The 21,634-nt window shown below is 47.5% G+C and overlaps 1 long non-coding RNA gene across 2 annotated transcripts in view; it reads right to left on the bottom strand.

Annotated features, from left to right (window-relative positions):
* Nucleotides 1-241: 241 nt before the first annotated feature.
* LOC143689047 (uncharacterized) overlaps nt 242-21,634 on the bottom strand; it is a 213,150-nt gene continuing 191,757 nt past the window's right edge. Inside the window, exons 5-7 of one of the 2 annotated variants that reach the window (XR_013178497.1) lie at nt 12,450-12,585; nt 9,261-11,336; nt 242-4,898 (exon numbers count right to left, since the gene is read on the bottom strand). This is a non-coding gene — a long non-coding RNA (uncharacterized LOC143689047). The remainder of the gene's footprint in view (nt 4,899-9,260; nt 11,337-12,449; nt 12,586-21,634) is intronic. The other variant, XR_013178496.1, reaches the window with a different exon arrangement.

The raw sequence follows: 21,634 nt of genomic DNA, 5'->3' as shown, positions 1-21,634 counted from the left end.
AAAGACCGGCAAACCCAACCGTGCCACTGGAAAGGGTTTAGGGGACATAGTACATCATCCACTTACCCATGACGACACAGTAAGTCATTGAGAGAAAGCCCCAAATGCAGGCTCCTTCCTCCTCTTGGTTTATACCCTCTTCTTACTCTCTTCTCCCAGGCTGAATTCTAACTTAGCCTTTTCAGGAATTCACATCCCACCCCCCACCCCCACCCTCCTCACCTCAGAATGTCACCTGCAGTCACCCAGCAGCCTCTCAATTACCAGGGAACCCCAACTGAATGGACAGAGGTTATCACTTTCATTGGACTTTGTTTTCTTGACCCCAAGGAAGTCAGCTGTTTCCTTCACATCGAGTCACAGGAAGCTTTCCTTTCCCTGTAATGCACTGTAGGCGGGAAGATTAGAGGGAGCTGGCGCGGGCAAGGACAGAGCCACCAGGCACGGGGAGCCAGGGGCCACCGCTCCTTGCTCAGCCTGTCCTGGGGTTGCGCGGCCACAGCGAGGACAAGGGGCAGGCGACCGTCACACATCCTCGGGGGCCTTGCCATCCGCCTAGAGGACCTCTGGCTGCTCCAAAGCCAGCAGGGAAACTGACATCACTCCCTTCCTGTCTCCATTTAGCGACAGGAGGTAGGTTATGTTTCCTGGGGCAACAGCTCCAGGAAAAGAAAACCCTCCTGAAGAGGCCATGCAGATGTCGCAGTCTCCTCTCCGGCGTCTGAGAAAGCGAAGGCTGCTAAGAGTGCCATTATGTGCGCATACTTAGCACACGCCACACCCCACCTGTCCCAAAGACACAAGGGCCCCTCAAAACGTCCACACACCATCCTCGGAACCCATGACTAGGCTGGGTTCCGTGACAAAGGGGAAGTAAAGTTGCAGGTGGAATTAAGGCTACTACTCAGCTAACCTTAGGTTAAGGAGATTGTCTGGGTGGGCCCAAGTTCATCAGAATGACCCTTAAACATGGAGGAGGGAAGCAAAAGAAAGAGCTGTGAGAAGAAAAAGTGAGTATGGATGAAAAGAACAGAGAGATTCTGTGTTGCTGGCTTTAAAAAGGGAAGAAGGGAGAATGAGCCAAGAAAGACAGGAGACCTCAAGAAACTGGAAAAGGGGAGGCAATGGACTCAGCGCTAGAGCTTTCAGAGAGGAACAGAGCCCTGTGTTCTTTGATTTTAGCCCGGTGGGGCCCCCGGTCAGACTACTGACCTTTGGAGCTGTAAGATAATAAGTAAGTATTGTTTTAAGCCACCGAGTATGTGCTCACTTGTTACAGTAACAGGAAAAGTAATACATGAACCAACTCAACCCTTAAAATAACTGTGTGGATTGCTGTCTTAGCCCATTATGGCTACGAGAACGCTGCATATCAAAATGCCCACAAATGGTGCATATGATGGCAGGCCTTTATTTCTCACTCATATTTTTGCTAATCAGCTAAGAGTCAGTTCACCCAGGCAGGGTTTGTCTAAGGTGCTATTTCTCAATCTGAGCCACATCTCTCAGCCCTGAGGAATGGAGACTGCAAAAGGCACGTTTTCACGATGAGAGACCAACGCAAGAAGGCAAGCCCAACACCATCCACATATTTCCATCCTCCACTCAGGAACACCCCATGGCCAAAGCAAGCCATACGGCCAAGACGGAAGTCAAGGGGTGAAGAAGTGCACTCCGCCCACCTTGAGACCATGGCAAGGGCATGGATGTATAATTATGGAGAATGGAAGACTGGGGACCACAGATACGTGGCCAGCATCCCATTTAACAGTGGAGGAAACCAAGGCAGAGCCATCAGGTAACTTGCCCATAGTCACACAGCTGATGCAAACCCAATCTGGACCTAATTTACAAGCTGGTGAAGCTCAGACTCCATGACTCTCCAGAGGAAGGTCACCAAGCAAAAATGCAGCAAAGCTGAGCTATTTCTCTCATCAACAAGGCCTGTTCTCTGGTCAGGCCTGGGCCAGAGAAGGTGCCAAGAGAGTCCAGTGACAAGGATGAGTCCACTGTCCATGGCTGCTGTGGGTCCATTTTTCCTTTCCCCCCTGTCTTCAGGGTGCTGGATCTACTTCTAGGACAGGTCAGTTTGCAAGATGTCAGCACTTGCGTCCTTTTGACAACTGGAAGCTATCTATTTGGAGGCCAGAATGAAATAAAAGGGTGGTGAAACATCCAGAGAGGAGACTATGCATACTTAATGGAAGGGAGGAAAGAAGGAAGAAAGGAAGGAAGGGAGGGAGGGGAGGAGGGAGGAAGGGAAGGAGGAAAGGCAGAGAGGAAAGATGGAAGAGAGAGGGAGGGAATAAAGCAGGAGGATGGCAAACTACTCGTGAGCACTGGAAAAAGGAGGCAAGAAGGAAGGAGGATGAGGAGAAAGGAAAAGCTTAAAGCAATGCTCAGAATTAAGCCTGACAGAGAAATTTTATCTGGGGGCATGTACTGAGGATCTCCTGGGATGGCGAGAAAGCCAACCAATGATTTCTGGGTCTGTCCAGGGCCTTGTTAAGAAGGTTGCCTATCCAAGACGACAAGGAGCAGGAGGCAGTGGCACTTGCCGGTGAGAAATCAGCCCATGTCCAGAGACTCAAGATCCACCCAGAGCCACAAAGTAATCAGGGACCCTTCAGTCATTTGGAAGGTCAAAGGGTCACCAAAAGCCCTCCACCCCGGACTTGGCCCTGTCCCTGGAAGTCAGTGGAAACTCCAACTCAAGACAATGACTCTTCAAAGGTCTCTAAGAAAAATGAGTTAACATCTTAGTCCATCCCCCACCAAGTCCTATAACACCTGAGTCCTGACCCTTTTACTGTCAACTCAAGCCAAGGCCAACCCCTCCTGAACCTCTAAGCCTCTCTAACCTCACTCATCTGAAAGGGGATGTGATATGATCTACCCTAAAAAAAGTAACTTCTAAAGGTAAGCAAGAGCAGATGGTGCTTTTTGAGAATACACCATAGGCCATAAGCTAACCTTACTGATTTCCCTTTACTATCATGCTCCCATTTTGATCCAAGGAAACTAAGGCTCTGTGAGGTTATGAAATGTGTCCACGTTACCCAATTAGTGAACGGTTGAGCCAAGATCTCAATCCAAGTCTGTTGAATTTCAAAGTCCAGGTCCTCTCCTCTTAACCCTGCTGCTGAGTCTGCATCCAATGGAGAAACCGCAGTGAGACCCCCTGAGATATGGGATGGGAACCTTTGATTCCCATAACACACATTCACTGAAAACCTGCTCTGAGGGGTCCCTGGTAAGCACCAGAAGGCATCCAGCAGAGAGCTAAGAGTGTAGACTCTGGAACCACTATCTAGGTTTGAATTCTGGTTTGACTGTCTACTATATGGGAGAACTGGATCCCATGACTTAAACTGTCTTTGGTTCAGTTTCCTTATTTGTTATTATAGTAATTACCTCAATAGGCCCTTGTGAGGATTAAATGCTTTGGTGAAAAATGAAGAACTGAGGACAGTAGCTTGCATATAGTAGGTGCTATATAAAAAAAATTAAAAGCATTGCCTTTTATTATTATGACGAGGGTAGACAAAACTGATCTCATCTGCCCTTTTGGGGTTACAATTTTGATGAAGGAAGACAGACACAAAATAAATGCAAATAAATATATTATTATAAATCATGCTATGAAGGTAAAGCACAGTGGAATGGGAGACAATAATAGGGAGAGTTGAAGAATGAGAAAGTGCTATGAAAAAATGGAGGGAATGAGCATTTCAAGCAAAGAAACAACTCATGCAAAGGCCCTGAGGTATAAGGGAACAGGTAGGTTTGTATTATCCAGGTGAGTGCAGCTAAAGAATAGTGAGTGAGAAGAACAGAGCCAGCTCCCAAAGATACTGCAGGAATTTGAGACTTTATTTCAAGAGCAGAAATGTAAGGCCTAGGTGGTTCAGTGGGGCAGATATGATTTGATTTCACGTTTCAGAAGGATTGTGCTGCTCACTAAGAGGAGAAAGGATTCTGGAGGGACAGGCATGAATCCAGGGAGTCAAGATTGGAGGCTACTGGTATGGTCTATGTTGAAGGTGGGAGTAACGTGGTTAAAAGCATTGGCTTTGGAAGAAAAATAAATTCAACTGCATCCCCAGACATCTGAGGCCAGTGAGGGGAGACTCCATGGGGAAGCCAGGGTGGTCAGCTGGCCAGCTCTCACCCACTGTCCTGGCTGCAGACAAGATGCCTTTAGCAGGCAAGGCCTCATCACAATCGACCAGCGTGGAAATGGTCCAGAGTTTTCTTTTGGAGGCCTTTACTGAAGAGACCTCATGCAGATTCACAGAGAGGGGCTGGCAACCTAGATCCTGCCCTGCCTGGCAGGCAGGCAGCCCCAGTGCAGACAGCAAGAGACATCTGTGATTGGACACCCCATAACCCAACAAGGTCACTTGTGGGCACCTTGAGAGGAGACCCCATCCTCTCCAGTCTGAGAAGAGAGGGGACATCCATTCGAAGAGCTGCATCCTGTCCTTGAGACCAGCACTCCCCCCACACTGGCGCCCTACACCAGGTTCTGAGAAGCCCATGTCTTATCCACATCCTCAGCGCAGGCCTGGTACAGGTTCTCAGCAGGACAACCCCCTGGCTGGATGACAAACTCCATGAGGACAGTCTCCATCTAATCTCCTTGCAACTCCAGGCATAGGCCAAATAAAGTGAGGGTACTCACTCAAAGTCAGTTTGATGAGAGAACAAATGGATCTTCCATCTCCTTGGTTCCATGCCCCAGATTTGATGCCCTGAAGGATTTCCATTATGCTGGGCAGTTAGAGAGAGGCAGGGAACTGACAGTCACAGGTGGAAAAGACAAGGCCCATTCTTGACCAGATACACATAACTTGGAGTTTTTCCAACAGGGGATGATTGCTTCCAGGTAGTAGAACCTAGAAGCAAAGCAAACCATCGAATGGGATCTGAGGATGGTGGGATCTGAATAATCAGAGGGGCAGATGATGGGAGGGAGAGGGAAGAACCCCCATCCCCACCCCCACCCCGGTGCCTGCCATGAGCCAGGCATCAGCAGACCCTCAGGCAGGTAATTCTCACAAGAATCCTGGAGCCAGGCCTGAGTTCTCAGCCCACTGTACCCACGAGAACCCTGAGGTTCAGAGTGGTTCAGTGACTTATCCCTGTTCACAAAGCCAACAACCCAGGTTTGGACTCAGCACTGAGCCCACGTACCTCTCAGTTACTCAAGTCAGGACAAATGATGGGACCAAAACACAAAAGTGAAAAAAAAGATAGGAAGAAAGGCTTAAAGGATAAGACAAGCCTTGCTTACCAGGACCGGCACCCCACACAAGAGGTTTGGAGGCAATCAGGCTGGAGTCCCCAGCTGGGGTGGCATTGAGGTAGGTCTTAGAAGCCATGCTAAGAAGTCAGACTTCAAGCCTGGAGGTAACAGGGAGCTCTGAACTGTTTCTAAGCTGCAATGGGATATGATCAGAACTGGGCTTTCAGCATTTGGATTTGGTCTTTAGGAGGAGACAGGGAGAAATAGGAAAACTCAGTGAGCAGCAGATCCAGCATGAAACCTGGGGCTGGAGAGCCACCGAGGAGAGTCAGAAGGAAACAGTGGCAGAGACTGCTGGCTGGAACTTTTCTAGGGAGAGGGAAAAGCCACTTCCCCTTCTCTTTCTAATGACAGCAAGGTTACTGAGAGCAGGGCTAGACAGGGCTGTACTTCCCAAAACCCAGGAGGAGAAGAGTCCCGAGTGCATGACCCCAACAGAAGCTGCAGTCCCCAAAGCATGTGGTCACCTCTGATCTCCTCTGCCCCACCCTGGAACCCTGGTCTGCAGTGGCCTTTGACCTCAGACAAGTCCCTGTGGGGTTACCAGCAATGCCACTTCCATCAGTACCCAGGACAAATGAGAGGCCCAGAGAAGACCAAGAGCCAGAAGAGGGAGGTAAAGGACTCCAAGGAAAGCGGTGTCACCCCCTTTATCATAGATGAAGAAACCGAGGTAAGGTGAGGGTAGGTGAATTGCCTAATATCATCCAGCAACAGGGTGCTTGAATCAGGATTCAAACCCAGGGCCCTCTGTGTAGACTGACCTACACTGGTCACAGAGGAAGGAGGAGGATAAATACATGGCCCTCACTCCCCTCCTGCCCTCCCCTCCACCAGAGCCTGCCAACAGAAGCCAGGGGCCCCGGAGCCCTGCCTTGCAACCACCTGTTGGCGCATCCATACGGGTCAGTTCCAGGGCAGACAAGGGTAGGGAGTGGGTCAGGAGGGGCATGTGGATGCTCACCAGCAGCCCACCACCCTACCGGTTATAGGACAGAATCCCCAGGCCCTGGCTGCCTCTGCCCACGGGCAAAGCCCCCTGCACGCAAAGGCTCCTGCCACTAGTGGAAGCTACTCCAGCATCGTTGTGTTGCCTCCTTCCTCCCTCATTCACGCTTCCTGGCCCTGTCTCTATCTGCGGTTCTATAAAGCAGAACTCTCAAAACAACTCACTTCCGACAAGGCAGGCCATGGGCAAGGCCATCCAAAGAGATGAGCGCCAGCTAATGCCCACTGTGGCCCAAGCTGTCCACCCTGCACCCTGGGCGCCCCGGGCACCCCTTCCACCCTCCCTTCCAGGCCCTAACAATGAGGCCTGGTGGCCAGTGAAAAGAAAAGGCTCCTATCTCTGATTCCTCAGGGCCTCTGATAAGAAATGTCATCCCTTGCTGGGTTATATTACCCAACCTGATAAGAATCTCTATCAAGCTCAAACATATGGCTGGCTACAAAACACAGAGCCTGGCTGAGCAGGATAATTTATTTGCTTAAGCTGAAAGCCCTGGGCAGCTAAGAGAAGTACACTGAATAAAAGAGTAAGAGCCAAAGTATAACCTATTCTGACTTGGAGTTGGGATTTCTTCCTGGGAAGGAGGAGGTACCTGAGAACAATGGGGGGACCTCCCCACTCCACTCCCTACACAAGAAGCGCTTTCACCACTGTCTTTCTTCAAAGGGCACTTTCACTGGTGTTATCACATTTAATACTCGCTACAACCACAAGGGAAGTGTTTTTGGGCCTCCTTTTACAGATCAAGAAATGGAGATTCAGCAGAGTAAAGTAACACAACCAAGGTCACCCGGCCAGCAATGCCAGAGCTTGGACTTGAATCCGGACAGGTCGGACTCACCTCTGTGAGTTCAAAACCGGGTCTGATCGCAGCGGCTGGGTCTGTACGGCACACACAACTGAACTCATGAAATAAGTCAGGTCTACCCCACTTAACTGACAATATCAGCAGCACACTATAACCTCAAGAGTCCCATTTCAAGCTTCCCTCTCTCCTCTTCTTTCTCTGTACCCAGTGTCTTAGTGAGGAAGGCCTGCAGAGGGTAGAATCTCAAGCGAGAGGTAGGGAGGCCAGGGACAGCAGTCAGGAGAGGGAGAAGGGCCCCCCAAGGCCTCCACTCCAGCCACACTTATTCAAGGAGTAGTGGACAGAGGAAAAAAGTGGAAAGAAAACACCGTTCTGTTCTTTCCTTTGTTCATTCATTCATTCATTTATAAAGACTGATGGGAAAACCCATTATGCACCTGGCTCTAAGCCTGGCCCTGGCAATGCTGCTGCAAATGGACAGACCAGGTCCTGCACTGATGGGTCAGCCTGGTTCCTGGACACACGGGTCAGGAAGGGGCAGGGACAGCAGGTGTGAATTGCTCCTGGGGAGGAAGCACCGGTCCCTGATTTAGGAGTGGCAGCCGCCATGACCATAGCTGTTAGCATACCCTGTACCTGTTCTACACCTTTTTTCTTTTTCACATTGACTTAATTAAATTGGCAGTGCTTTCCGATAATTAATATAGCTCCAAGAGAGGGGCATAGCAGCCTGCAAAGCCACTAGTTCTTTGTTAACTGCTATATAGTATTCTATTTTAAAGATGTACCAGGATTTAAATGAACCAGTCCCTAAATGATGCATGTTCAGATTACGGATCCTCTTTTGCTATTTCAAACAATGTTGAGATGAGGATCCTATCATCCCATCTCTTTTTTACCTGTGCTTGTATTTCTGTAGGATAAATTCCTTGAATTCACCAAACATTTTTAAATGTGACTTTTCTCTCCCTCTTCCCTGCAGCAGTGGCAAAGCCTTGACAACACTGCCCCTTTCCAAGCCCACAGCTCCTCCACCTTCAGCAACCCGTGGGGAGGCTCCCCTAAAAGGGCCTTGGCAGTTTCAGATATCTACTCCTCAGTAAATAACTGCTGCCATTTCTCTAAAAGCACATGCGAAGGTGAAAATATTTCACTTTGGGTTGTTAATAAACCACTCTTCCTGCCCCTCCTCCTCCAGCTGCTGATGGCTTAGATCAGAAGCAAGCCACACATGAAGCAAGACACCAACCTCTCTTCACACAGGCTGTCCCCAAAACTTTCCAGTTTCTTTCTTTCTCTTTTCTTCTAGGTCTTGAAAGAGTCAAGAACATGCAGAGCCCAAGGCTGGAGAAGCAAGTCTCCACTACAGCTCAGGATGCCTCAGAAACCACAGCCCAGAGCAGGAAAACATGCCAAATTATGCAACCTGAAAGCCCAGAACCCTTAAAGGAAGGCACAGGTGACACCAGAAAACCTTAGCTATTTAGAAGATAAAGAAGGGGCATCTCTTATGGCCAAAACAAGGTAAAGGTGGCCCTCATACCTGTGAGAGGTGGCCACTACTGAAGAAGATGCAATGGACAACGAGGAGAGGAAAGAAAACCTGAGTTAGGCAGAGCCCACCTCCTCAAGAAGCTCAAGGTGCACTGGAGGTGCCTGAGAACAAGGGCTATGATCCATCTAATCACAGATGCAGGTTCAAGAGCTTCGGCAACAAAGAGGAAGGCACTACTGACTCTTCCTGGGCAAGTCAGAGTAGAGGATATTGGAGCTAGGTAAAAGAACAGGAGTTTACCAGGCAGAGAAAAGAGAAGGGACTCTCAGGCAGTATTAAGAATATGTGTATAACATGGACTATGAAAGAATGGTTAGAAAGCAGCTAGCTAGGAAGTGCATCTGTTATATAATGTGTTTAGGATGGGCAGCCATAGAGGCTCTTGAGTGGTAGAGTGATGGGTTAGAGCTAAGCTTCATTATCACCATGGAGGATAAACCAGTGAGAGCAAATTTTTAACCATATGGGAGCCAGTATATCACTGTCCCCAGATCATCTTGCAAGGCAACAGAACTAGTACTTAAAAGGGTAGCCATGAGGGTCAGGCTCCCTGTGGTTAAATCCCAGCTCAGCTACTTACCAGCCATGTGATCTTGGGCAAGTACTTATCTATTCCATGCACCATTTTCTCATCTGTGAAATGGGGGTAATATCAGCAGAGGCCTCCTAGGGCTGTCGTTGACTTGTGGATTAGATGAAGTAATGCATGTAAAGTGGTTAGAACAGTGCTCACACTCGGTAGGGCACGACATGACAGCTATTGCTACTGGTCCCATCTCCAGCATCTCCTGGCTTCCTCTTTCAGCATTGCCAGCTCTTCTGAAATGTGAGCTCCCATGAATCTAAACAGAGGGGAGTAAGTTTAAGTCTCGGTTTGCTTATGAATGCTGAAACTACTGTCTGAAATAGAGTTTCTGGATTGACAGCAGATTTCTTGTTAACTTCCTAACATCCCTGGAATCAGGGATGATCTAAGGCAGATAAGTTCTCAAACTTTATTGCACAACAGAATCACCCGGGGAGATTTATAAATCCTGATAGCCAGACCCCACTCATGATTAATTAAATCTGAATTATTGGGTGTAGTGTCCAGCATCAGGGTTTTTTAAAATCCCCACCTGATTACAATATTTAACCAAGTTTGAGAACAACTGAGTCAAGTCCAATAGGGAAGGGAAATATGGCAAAGAAAAAAGTTCTGCCACTACTATGCTCTGTAATCTCCAGAAGCAAGTCACATCAGCTCTCCAGGCTTCTGGAGGGTGAGTGTTATTAGGCCTCCACTCCCTCCACCGTCCAGGGCAGCTGGCATGTCACAATGAACCAACAGACTTGAAAGTGCTCTGGATCATTAAAAGCAAAACTCATCTCGCAAAACTTTTCTGGAAGCATGCAAGGGCATAAGGCACCCACAAATACAACGTATGGGTAACCACTGTGGAAAACCACTGGGTGCTAGTCCTAGCTCCTCACTAACCAGCAACAGGACCAACAAGCCGTGCACTTTTTGATTCTCAGTTTCTTCAGCTGTAAAATAGGAGTAAGAATAGATTCACCAATGGAATGAAGTGTTGTGATGTGCAAGCAGGAAGCACAGGTCACATTGTGAAGGACCAGACAAACAGAATGCGTTTTTATTTAACATGCATTCTATGTCCTCACTGCAAAATGAAAGGTTAAGAGAGAGAAATGGCCCTTAATTTTTTTTTAATTGGGAGAAGGGAAGTCACAAAAGCAGTATTTGCTACATGACAGCTGTCTTCAGGGCAGACTGTCACAGAGCCTGCAAGGGAGTCAGAGAGGACAAGGGGAGGGGGCCGGGTGGGTGCCGTGAAGATAGGAAATGTTATCTGGGAACAATGGAACGGGCATACCGTTGTCCTAGCCCCAAATCTGACATGAGAGGATAAGACTCCAGAGAACACATCCCAAAGCTGGCCCCAGAGTGGCCCTGCCAAACCGCTGGCTGTTTGTTCGTTCATTCGTCCACCCATTCACGTCCCATACAGTAAGTGTATGCCCATCGCGGGCCAAGAACGGCATGTCTGGTCACTGCCCTTGGGAAGGACAAAGGCCAAGCAGGGCAAATGAGAAGCAATATTGAAGTATGGCACTACATGATAAATATAATAATAATAATGAATAACAACAGTAGTGGTAATAGCAAATAGCCACCATGTGATGATCTAATTAAAAATCATGCTTGGTATTTTAGATTTACTGCCTTAAATGCTCACAGTGGTCCCTCAGGGGAGGGCAGCTGCTCCATTTTGCAGAGATGGAAACCAAGGCTCTTGGATGGAAACCAGACAACTGGGCACAGATCATATAGCAACTAAGACTGGACTTAAATTCAGGGCAGTGCTGTGTCAAGGTTTGCTCTCTTTCCCTCACGGCTAATCAAGATAATAAGACAGAACATGTTCTCCCAACGTACCTCTTCTGTAGAACAGTTTTGTACCTATTGAGAGTAGACAGGGAAAAAAAACTTAGGCACAGCACCCAGTATATACGTATGGCTCAGTGAATGCCTGTGCATCAGAACATGAATATAATAGCATCTGAGGAGCCAAGCAGCCATCTGGAAGCCAATGGGTCTTGGGTATGGATCTTGGCTTCAGTGTTTCCTAACCCCTCTGAACTTCAGACTCCTCATCTAAAAAATGGGAACAATAAAACCCACTGTTTTAGGTTTTAGGACAACAAGGTCCAAAACAGGATAAAAGAGACCATTTCTTGCCTTGTTAGGTCCCCACAGCTCTCCTTAGGGCTTGAGGGGAAACAAAGCCAAATGCCAAGTTTAGAAACAGGGCACTGCGCAATGTACAAGAGCTGTGTCTCCGGTAGAACCCTGGTTCCCTCGCTCCATGGCGCTTGCCTCTGGGAAAGGGCCTGACCTCGTTTTAATTCTGGAACTGCGACCAGCCCCAGGCCGGGGCACCACCTCGGTTAACCCTCTGGGGGCCGCTGTCTCCCTCTGAGAGCAAGATGGGCAGGACCTGTGAAAAGCTGGGGTACAAACAGGGCGCCTGGGGCCAGGGGACAGTTGTGCAGGCATATTGTCATTAGTAATTTTATTTAACATTTATGGAATCCTTACCGTTTTGCAGGCACTGTGCTGAGTTTTATTTTGTTCTGTCTTGCTTTTACTGGCGGGGAGGGTGGGGTATGGATTAGATTAGAACACGAGTTCTGGGCCCAGCAGGTCCCCTGCTGGTTGGGTGACGACCTTGAACAAGTCACGTCACCCCTCTGCGTGTGAGCCTGAGCCTGAGGGCTTCTCTAAAGCAGACACTCACCCATTCAGCAAATATTTACAAGGCATCAACCATGCTCCAGATACTCTGAATAAAAGCATTAAACAAAACCAACAGGAAGCTTTGTATTCATAAAGCTCATGGGGGGCAGGGGGGAGATAGCAAGTCAACAAACAAGTAAACAAGTCAATACAGAGTGGTTCCAACGATGTTGCATGCTATTGGAGATCAATAAGAAGAGCAAAGGAAAAGGGACATGGGGAGTGCAAGGAGGGTTTTCTACAGCATGGCCGATGAGGAGACATCTGAGCTGTGTGTGTGTGTGTACTTGCATGTGTGTGTGATATTTACTGAGCATGTACTATGTTCCAGGCCCCATGCTAAAGCTGGGGTAGGGGTTTCAAATGGACTCACTCATCTTATACGCCACCCCATATACCCCTGCAAAGAAGATAACAATCATGTCCCCAACGTGCACAGGACAAAGCTGAGGCATGCAGAGTGTAAATTACCTGCTCAAGGTAGGCAGGTGTGGCTAAGGTCACAGCAGGTCTTCAGAGTTCGAAGCGCGAGTTCTGCGCGGCTGCATGCTAATCCTTCCTTCGCTAGAACTCCGTTTGCTGGTGAGAGGCGCTCTGTTGATCTTTACTGTAATATTTTAATAATGCCCACAAAAAAAAGAGAAGAAAATGTGTGGAAGATGGAAAAGAGAGGGAAGCACAGGTCCTGCCCCTGGCAGGAAACCCACGCTTTAAACCCATTTGGAAAATTGAGAAACAGCTGCCGCAGGCTCTTCTCCCTCTCTCTGCACCATCCGTGGTGCAGACGCCACCTTCGCTCCCTGTTAGGCTTGTTTAATTTGTTTAATTCCCCCAGAGCAAAAAGGCCTGAGGCTCTCTGTCCATGTTAAGGTTGGCTTCTGTTGGCTCCTTTGCTCAAGGTTCTGCTCTCCCCCAATCCCAAAGAAAAGCCGTGACAGCCACCTCCTCCCTTCTCAGGCCGTTCCGGAGGCCACCTGGTACTCTGCGGCTCCAGGCACAGCTCCAGCAATGCTAGGTGAGTCGAGGAAGGCTGGCAAATGATGAAACTTCCAGATAGCTCGAGAAGGGTAGACATGTCCCAAAGGCTGATTCCTTCTTTGAAACACTCAGCAGCCTCAGAGATACCAATGCAGTCGCAAAGGCCAGGAAGGGCTCCCTGTACAAACTGCCAAAGAGCCGCCTTCCGGGGATGGCCCTTCCCTGCTTCCGCTCTGCCTCCCACTGGTCCAGAGCTCCTTGGCTCAGGGCTCAGGGTTTTGCCCCATAGACCGGCATCTGCAGGGATGGTGTGTTTGATGAATGGACGGACAGACAGATGGACGGATACAAGGGTCCAAGGGAAGGAAAGAAAGGAGAGAGAGGGAGAGAGGAACGAAAGGAGGGAAGGAGGAAGGGAAGGCTGAGTAAACACAATTCTATGACCCCATGACATGACATCAGGGGAAACAGAAAATAAAGGGGGAAAATAGATAAAAGCAAAAATGGTCATTAATAGGCAACAGTTGGAAGGAAAACACAAAACTATGGGATATTCTGCAGCAGTTTAAAAGAATGAAGTGTGCATGCACACACACACACACACACACACACACACACACACACAGAGCTCCAAGAAATACTGTTGAATGAGAAAAATGTTAATTTTGGAATATTTTACTTTCTCCAGCTCTGAACTCAGTGGAGGCTACAGAGGCAGAGACAGGGCTAGTGCTGGACCCAGGCTCAGTCCCAGGTGACCGGGTGACCGGCTGACCGAGTCCGCTGCCTCAGGCTGACATTTCCACCTATGAGGAAAGGGAAGCCTCCCCTCCCACCCCCCAGGTCTCCAGGCAACGGCAGTCTGGTGACCTAACTTCCAGTCTGGCTCTGCTCCTTCAGTTCCTTAAAAATACTTGTACTGATTTCAAGAAAAATAAATAATCCAAAAGAGCTCTCCTCACCTCCTGGCCCCCAGCCTGTGATAACCCATAAGACACAAGGCACTCACATGGACTTACAAACTGAAGGTCTCTAAGCTGTACTGGAAAATAGGTTTTGCCCACAGTCTGTTGTAAATATTTTTGAGTTAGTCATCCAGATCAGGAAGTCCGTTTACATTAAGGACTCCAAAATTTAATCTGCAGCACTGGAGACACAGTGCAACAGCTAGCTGGGATCTGAGTGAGGGCTGGCCCCTTTATTTAGAGCCTGCATTCTCCAAGGGACCACAGTGCCCTTCAGCGACTACCTAGCCCAAAGTACTGCTTGCAGATAAAGGCATCAGAGAGATGAGACGACTTGACCAAGGTCACACAGCAACAAAGGGGCAGAATCAGAACAAGAACCTGGTATTCCTTACCCAGAGACCCCATGCCCAGCCGGCTGCACCTCTTCTCTTTTAGAACCAATCACAGCCTTAGAAAGTAGATGACGCATCTGACATTTGGCTAGAGCAAAGCTCTGAAGATTATCCTGGATCCACAGCAAAATCCAACTAGGGGGTGAGAGAGGCCTCTTACCCGACGATGGCCCAAACGCATTGCAACACTGTCACCATAATTAGCCCAAGCCCGGTCATCCAGACGACTCTTGCTCAATGTTATTCTTTGCTTCATCGTTTCCACATCCAGAGGAACAATACTTCCCCAAAAATCAATTGTCCCCAGCAACCCACCTACACAGTTCTTGGAAAATATGGGTTCAACATTCTTTCTCACAAAGAAAACAAGGAACAAAGAGGGTGAGGGTAAATGTATCACCATGCCCTGAACTTTTCATTATTCACACCAACGGTTTTTCAAGTCACTAACTCCAAATGACCCTGTCCCTCTGGGCTGCAGAACTATTTTGACCAGCACTCGCCAGTAAGAAGGCTCCACGTGTTTTAATAAATGGAATTACGTGGTATCAAGAGACACTAAGTGGCTTCAAAGGGCTGGAGGTTAAGGGAACTGAAAATGGCCTGGAAAGAGGATGCTGGAATAATCAATTCCTGACACAGGAGAGGGAATGGCTGGGTGCCATTCTGCTGTGCAGAACCCTGGGGGGGGCTGAGACACAGGAATTGCAAAGCAGCAGTCAGAGAAATAGGAGGCCCATCTGTTATCACTTCCAGAAAAAGTAAGAAGGTGAATGGACCTGGTTTTGAGAAGAGGCAGCATTCAGTAATGGGAAGCACATGTGACACACACACAGTGACACACACGCACACACACACACACTGATGGTTTCTGAGACCCTGACCTGTGATGGCTCGCCCGAGGGACCTCGTCTCTCTGTGCACACATGCTCTCTTGCTGACCATACCTGGCTCCAAGGCTTGGATAACACAATCCCAAAATACATAACTCACCCCTTTATTCCAGATTCATACATGAGATGTTCCTCACCGTCTCCATTTGGAAGTCTGATGAAGATTTCAAATGCAAAAATCCCCAAACTGAACACTACTCACAAAACAAATCAACCCACTCTGCTTGCTAATTCTCCCATACCAATAAATGGAAACCTCATTCTACAGTTGTTCAAGATAAAAACCTTGGGATCATCCCTTTTCTGAACCCTTGTACCCAACCCACCAGCAAATCCTACCTTCACGATATACTGATATGCTGAGCATCTGATTGGTCCGAATGACCTCTGCTCCCAGCCAGGCCAGGCCACCAGGCTCCGCATCCCTGCCACAGCCTCCTGCCCAGCACACCTGCCCCAGCGGATGCCCACGCATCTCTTCCCAGATGGAGCAATCCCTGGAGCCCCACCAGCTGGGAGGGGAAGCAGCACCCACCTGGTGGGCTTTAGAAGCCAAGCAAAGTCCTTAAAGACCTCAGACTTAGAACTTGAGGAGAGTGTGCAGGGGTGGAGGGTGGGGACACTAAAAGGGTTTTCACTAAAGGACAGAGGGGTGAAGAGTACATTCCCTAAGGCAGCTGGCGTGGATTGTCCTCTGAACTCGACTACAAAAGGGCCCCAGTGCGGTGGCCGGCCAGGTATGGAAAGGTGGGTGAGGAGGGAGGAGGGGTTGAAAGACCTGTGCAGGTGTGCAGAAGCCTCAGGAAACACACTACCAAGAGCGGCTACAATTTCACACACCAACAGCCAGAGGGATCACAGGGAACAAAGACAGAAAGAGGAAATAGTGTTCGGTTGTGGCCAGCAGGAAGAAAGTACCCCCAGGGGCCGAGAGGAGGGGCCCACAGGGCAGCTTGGCAGAGGGAACTCCACCCTCCCCTCCCCGACATGGGGTCTGGGTCCAAAAAAGGCACAAAGGTGACAAGGTCCCTTCTGTGATCTGAGTCCTTGGCTGAAGACACTAGTGGAAGGAGGGAGGAAACATCACGGTCCCTTACAGCAGAACAGTAGGTCTCCTTCCAAGGAGCAGCCCAGCCCTCCCAGAGGCGCTTTGCCAACCAGGTCAGGTTCAGTCGTTCGAGGTTCTGAAAGGGCCTCCTTCAGTGAGCCTCACCCTTGTCTCAGAAACGGCCTCGACTTAGCTCTGCAGGGGACCACGGATTGCCAGGGAGGGCGTTCTCCTAAGCAGTCCACACCTGCAGAGGAGCGCCCAGTAACTGGGCCCTGTCGATGTGTACACCCAATGACCCTGAAGCGGAGGGCTGGCTGGGAGGGGAGGGGCCTTGGAAAGGTGCCCTCAATATCTACAGGGTCCTCCTACTTCAGAGCCCACCAGCCTTTGAGCCTGTTAACATGCTGCCTCGCTCTCAGCACCCACCACTGCCCGGAATTAGATTATCTATTCCTTTGCCTCCTGTCCGTGATCTGTGCCCTCCACCGACTGCAGGAGGCCCCATGAGTGCCGAGATGGTCTCTGCTTGCTCCTGTAGCATCCTCAAGGGCAGGGCTGAATAAACAGTCAGCACTGAATAAATCAGCTAACCTAGTTCATGGCCAAACGGGGAGAAGACGGACAAGGGCTCCTGGAGAAATCAGGAGCTAGAAAGGACTTTCCATGGATGCTGATCCTTAAATCCCTGAGATTTAAATAAATGGAGAGATATTTTCTGTTCTTGGGTAGGAAGATTTAATTTTATTAAGATGTCAATTCTTTCCAACTTGGTCGATGGATTCAACACAATCCCAATAAAACTCCCAGCTGGCTACTTTGTGGATATGAACAAATTGTTTCTGAAGTTCATATGGAGAGATGCAGAATAGCCAACACAATACTGAAAAAGAACAAAGTTGGAGGATGACATTACCCAACTTCAAGATTAACTATAAAGCACAGTGATTAAGACAAGGTGGTATTGGTGAAAGAACAGACAAATAGACAACGGAACAAAAACAAAAGCCCAGAAATAGATCCACACAACTGATGTTTGACAAGGAATAAAAGCAATTCAATGGAGGAAGGATCGTCTTTCCAACAAATGGGACTGGAGCAAATCGACATCCACATACAAAAAAAAAAAAAAAAAGAATCTAGACATATGCCTTACACCTTTCACAAAAATCAATTAAAAATGGATCAAAATGGGGCACAGCTGGAAAGGGGCCGCCCCCCTCGCCTGCCACACACAGCATGTTCATGGGGAAGCTGATGCTAAAAATAAAAAGACAAAAAAAACAATAAAGACAAAATGGATTACAGACATAAATATAAAACACAAAACTATACATCTGCTAGAAGATAATATAAATAAAATCTCAATGACCTTGGGTTTGGCAACATGACCTTAGGTTTGATGATGGCTGTTTAAATACAACTCCCAAAGTACCATCCATTCAAGAAAACATTGATTACTTGGACCTCATTAAAATTAATCTGAATCATTGGCAGTGAAATGAAAGTTTATCTCAGTGTTTCCAACCTGGGCCTCAGAACTCCTCAATGGAGAGACTACATTTCATTGGTCAAAAAGCCTCTCAGTAAGCCGTAACAAAAGAGCAAATATTGTATGGTCTCATTTAGAAAATACTTATAAGAAAATTGGGGTCTAGATTGTAAGTTCTTATAGCTGTCACTTTAGTCCAGAGTTGTAATTGTTATTTCTAGATTCTGAGATGCTGTGCTACATATGTATAACCTAATATTTCCCTGGAACTTTGGGTACACGTGTGACACCTGAGACTCAGAGCTGGAGTTCTGCAGTTCCAAAAGGCAGTATTGCCACATAGAACAACTGTTAAATAAACTGAAAAAGAGATCAGGCTTCAATTAGAGATAATAACAAAACTAATAGGGTCGAGACTAAGGTAAATCAAAAACAGGGGAGAGGAAGACACTCTGTGTTTTAGAACTTCACCTATTCTATGAGACCAAAGGAAGAGAGGTTTATTTTGTCCAAAACCTAAATTTTCTGCAGCACATAATCCAACCCAACCTGTCTGGATACATCATTTAAACAACCAGAACACACCAGGACACACATTCCCATTCCCACCAGAACGGGAATGAAGGCTTATAATTCTGAACAGCTTAATGTATGTCCAGATACATCCTAGATCTGGTATGTGGAGCAGATAATCAAAGAGTACTGGCAAAGTCCCTTGAGGGAGAAAAAAAATGGAACTTATTAAACTTTACTTTAATCTCTGATACAGTCTCAATCATGAGGGACTCCCAAGTCAATAGGCCAAGCCCTTGATTTTGAGGTTTGCTTTTGTGAAGCTTATTTCTACAGCAGAGAAGATAAGCCTACTTATTGTTATGCCTAAGAGTTACTTCCAGAGAACCTCTTTTGTTGCTCAGATGTGGCCTCTCTCTCAGCCCAACTCTGTAAATGACATCATTACCCTCCCCTCTATGGTGAGACATGTTACCCCGGAGTGAAAGTTTCCCTGGCAACATGGGATATGGCTCCCACGGATGAGTCAACAATGCCTTCCTAACCAAAAGGGGGAAAACAATTGTAACAAATAAGGTATCAGTGGCTGAGAGAGTTCAGATAGAGTTGAGAGGCTATTCTGGAGGCTTAATCAGAGTTCCATCCACTATGACTACTTTCCAAAAACCTATAACCTCCAGAGTGGTTCCCAGGCCAGTTAAGTTCTAAAACCCAGAGGGGCCAGCCTCTCCAGAACATCAACTAATTCCATCCTCCTATCCCATATTATTGACAGCCCTTTCCAACATGAAAAAGTTAGAATAGGCATAGCCCAAGTACCCCTAAATATTGGGGAAAAGATCAAAGAAGAAGCCGGAGTTATAACAGAGAAGGTAGGATTTAACAAATGAGTATAACTGCTGAATCATTATACTGATTTTTTTCTTTTTTAGTCTTCAATGTCTTGGAGCAGCTAGAAGGAAAAAACCTGAAAATGTGGAACTATAACCCATACCACATTCTGAAATCTGTTCTATAACTAATTGCTGCAGTATGCTTCAGAATTTATTACTTTTTTGTATATATGTTATTTCTCACAATAAAAAAATAACGGAACAAACAAACAAACTAAAACCTCTCAGAACTGCACATTCCTTTCCACTAAGGCCATAGATGGCCCTATCATATCACCTTCTTCAGTACTGGACAGAATGACATCTACTGAGTCTGGTAACACTCAGAAACTCTAGGATCAAAAATTCTGACAGACGAATATATTTTTAGATAAGAAAGTGAAGCAATAAATTTACTAAATGAAGTTTGTTTGATTGCAAAACTTCCTCAAGGGGAAGCAGGACCAAGAGAAAAGGGATTTCTGGTGTTGAAAATGTTGGGACATCCTGGTCGAAAGCTGTGATTCTCAATGGGGGGTAACTTTGGCCCCTCCCTCAGGGGAGGTCTGGCAGTGTCTGGAGATGTTTTCAGTATTTGTCATGAATGGAAGGGGGATGCTATTGGCATGTGGTGGGTACGATGCACAGGACAGCCCCTCATCACCGAGAACTATCTGGCCCAACATGTCAGTAACCTGAGAGGACTAAGAAAACCAAGACTGAGAAACTCTGGACTTCAAAGCAATGCAAAGAAGACTGGTTTCAATTCCTTAATATCTCCCAGGCACACTGAAATGCACCCTACTCATTGTGGGCTGGCCTCTGCAAGGCCTCAACAAGTGTTATCCTGCCCCCAGAAGAACCCTGCTTCCTTCCTTCAAACAGCAGCCCCTCCTTGTTCAGGGTTTCTAGAAAATGGCCATCTCTCTGAGAGACACTGAGCCCAGGATTCTGCCTTTTCCAGCACCCACTTTGGTTCTTTATCAGAAGTTGTGCTAATTGAATTGCTTATTTCCCCTGTGTCTACCTCTCCCCTGCACTGCAGACTGGAAGCTGTCTCAGAGCAAGGGATAATGTTGACCTTTTTCATGGCTGTATCCCAATACTGGGCACAGGCCTGGGCTCAGAGTAGGCAGCCAGGGAGTATATTTTGATTGCATATATGAATGCACAACAGGGTTGATATAGAATCAGGAGATAAAGAATGAAAAGGACGCTGCTCCAGGGCCCAGGAAATAAATGAGTCATCCATCAGCCCAAGCCAAGCAGCAGCCCTGGGGTGAATCCCACCTGGGGTCCGGAGGCCTTGAGGCATGCTTCTTGCCTTGTCTCCAATGCCTTGGCCAGATCCGCTGGAAGCGAGGTGAGGAGAGGAGCAAGCCAGCATCCCTCTACTGAAAGCTCTTCCCGTAAATCAGTGAGGTGTCCCCTCATCCTCTGGCTGACTTGCATTTACCTTCCTTAAGACCCTAAGGGCCACTGGCCAAACTCCAGAGTCTGGGTGGTGCTTGCAGCCACCTGAGCTAATGACTGCACAGCCCGTATGTAATGAGTGCTCACTAAATACCCGTCGGATGCCTGATGGATGGACCAGTCCTTAAGATGGATGCACAGAGCAGAAGGACTGGCTGAATTAGTCATCACCTCTCAGGTGTACTGTCAGTATGGACTTTCTGATGGAGCATCTAAGAAAACCCTGACTGCTCTGTGATCCTCTCTGCAGCTGCTGGCTCACTCTCCAGCCCAGATGGTGTCCTGGCAGCTGCAGGGCCCTGCTAGACACGAGGGGGTTGGGTGCATCGTAGCAAGAAGGCTGGAGAGCAGTTAGCTCTGGAGCATTTTACAATGAGCTTTCACACTCAGTGATTCATTCATTACCTCATATGGAAATGCAAAGGAACAGACACCATTATCATATTTTCCAGTTGAAGAAACTAAGCTCAGAGAGGTTCAGTGACTGCTCATGATCACACAGCTAGTAACAGGCAGTGATAATTTCAAAATCAGGTCTTCATGTTCCAAAACCAGTATTCCCTTTCTAGCAAGTTTCTACAAAACAAGCAGAAAGCACAGTGATGACAGCTATCCCCGCCTTGGTAGTTAAGGGCTTGCTTGCTGGTATAACCACATGACCACGAATAAAAGAAATAAAGCAAGGAGAAAAAATAAATAAATAAAAAGCACTATTTCCCATCAGCCTAACACAAACATTTGAAATTCCCAGAGCTGCCTTCTAAAAGTCATCTGCACGGACAAGTATTTTTACATTGAGATCACGTGAGATTATGTGCTTTGTTTGATCACAGGACACATCGGCAGAAATTTTCAATGTTTACTCAGCATGTATTCAATTAATTTTTATTGTGCACCTGCTGTATACACAGGCACTGTGCTGGCAGTAGAGATAAAATGATGTGCAAACCAACTCTGGTCCAGTCAAACAACTAAGGGAAACAGATGTTGATTAAACAATCAAGCAATTGGATTATAAGAAACTGTG

The sequence above is a fragment of the Tamandua tetradactyla genome, chromosome 6 (assembly GCF_023851605.1).
Source record: "Tamandua tetradactyla isolate mTamTet1 chromosome 6, mTamTet1.pri, whole genome shotgun sequence".
In the NCBI taxonomy this organism is placed as follows: domain Eukaryota; kingdom Metazoa; phylum Chordata; class Mammalia; order Pilosa; family Myrmecophagidae; genus Tamandua; species Tamandua tetradactyla.
Note: the sequence above shows the minus strand (reverse complement) of the source record. Positions and strands in the feature narration are given on the sequence as shown.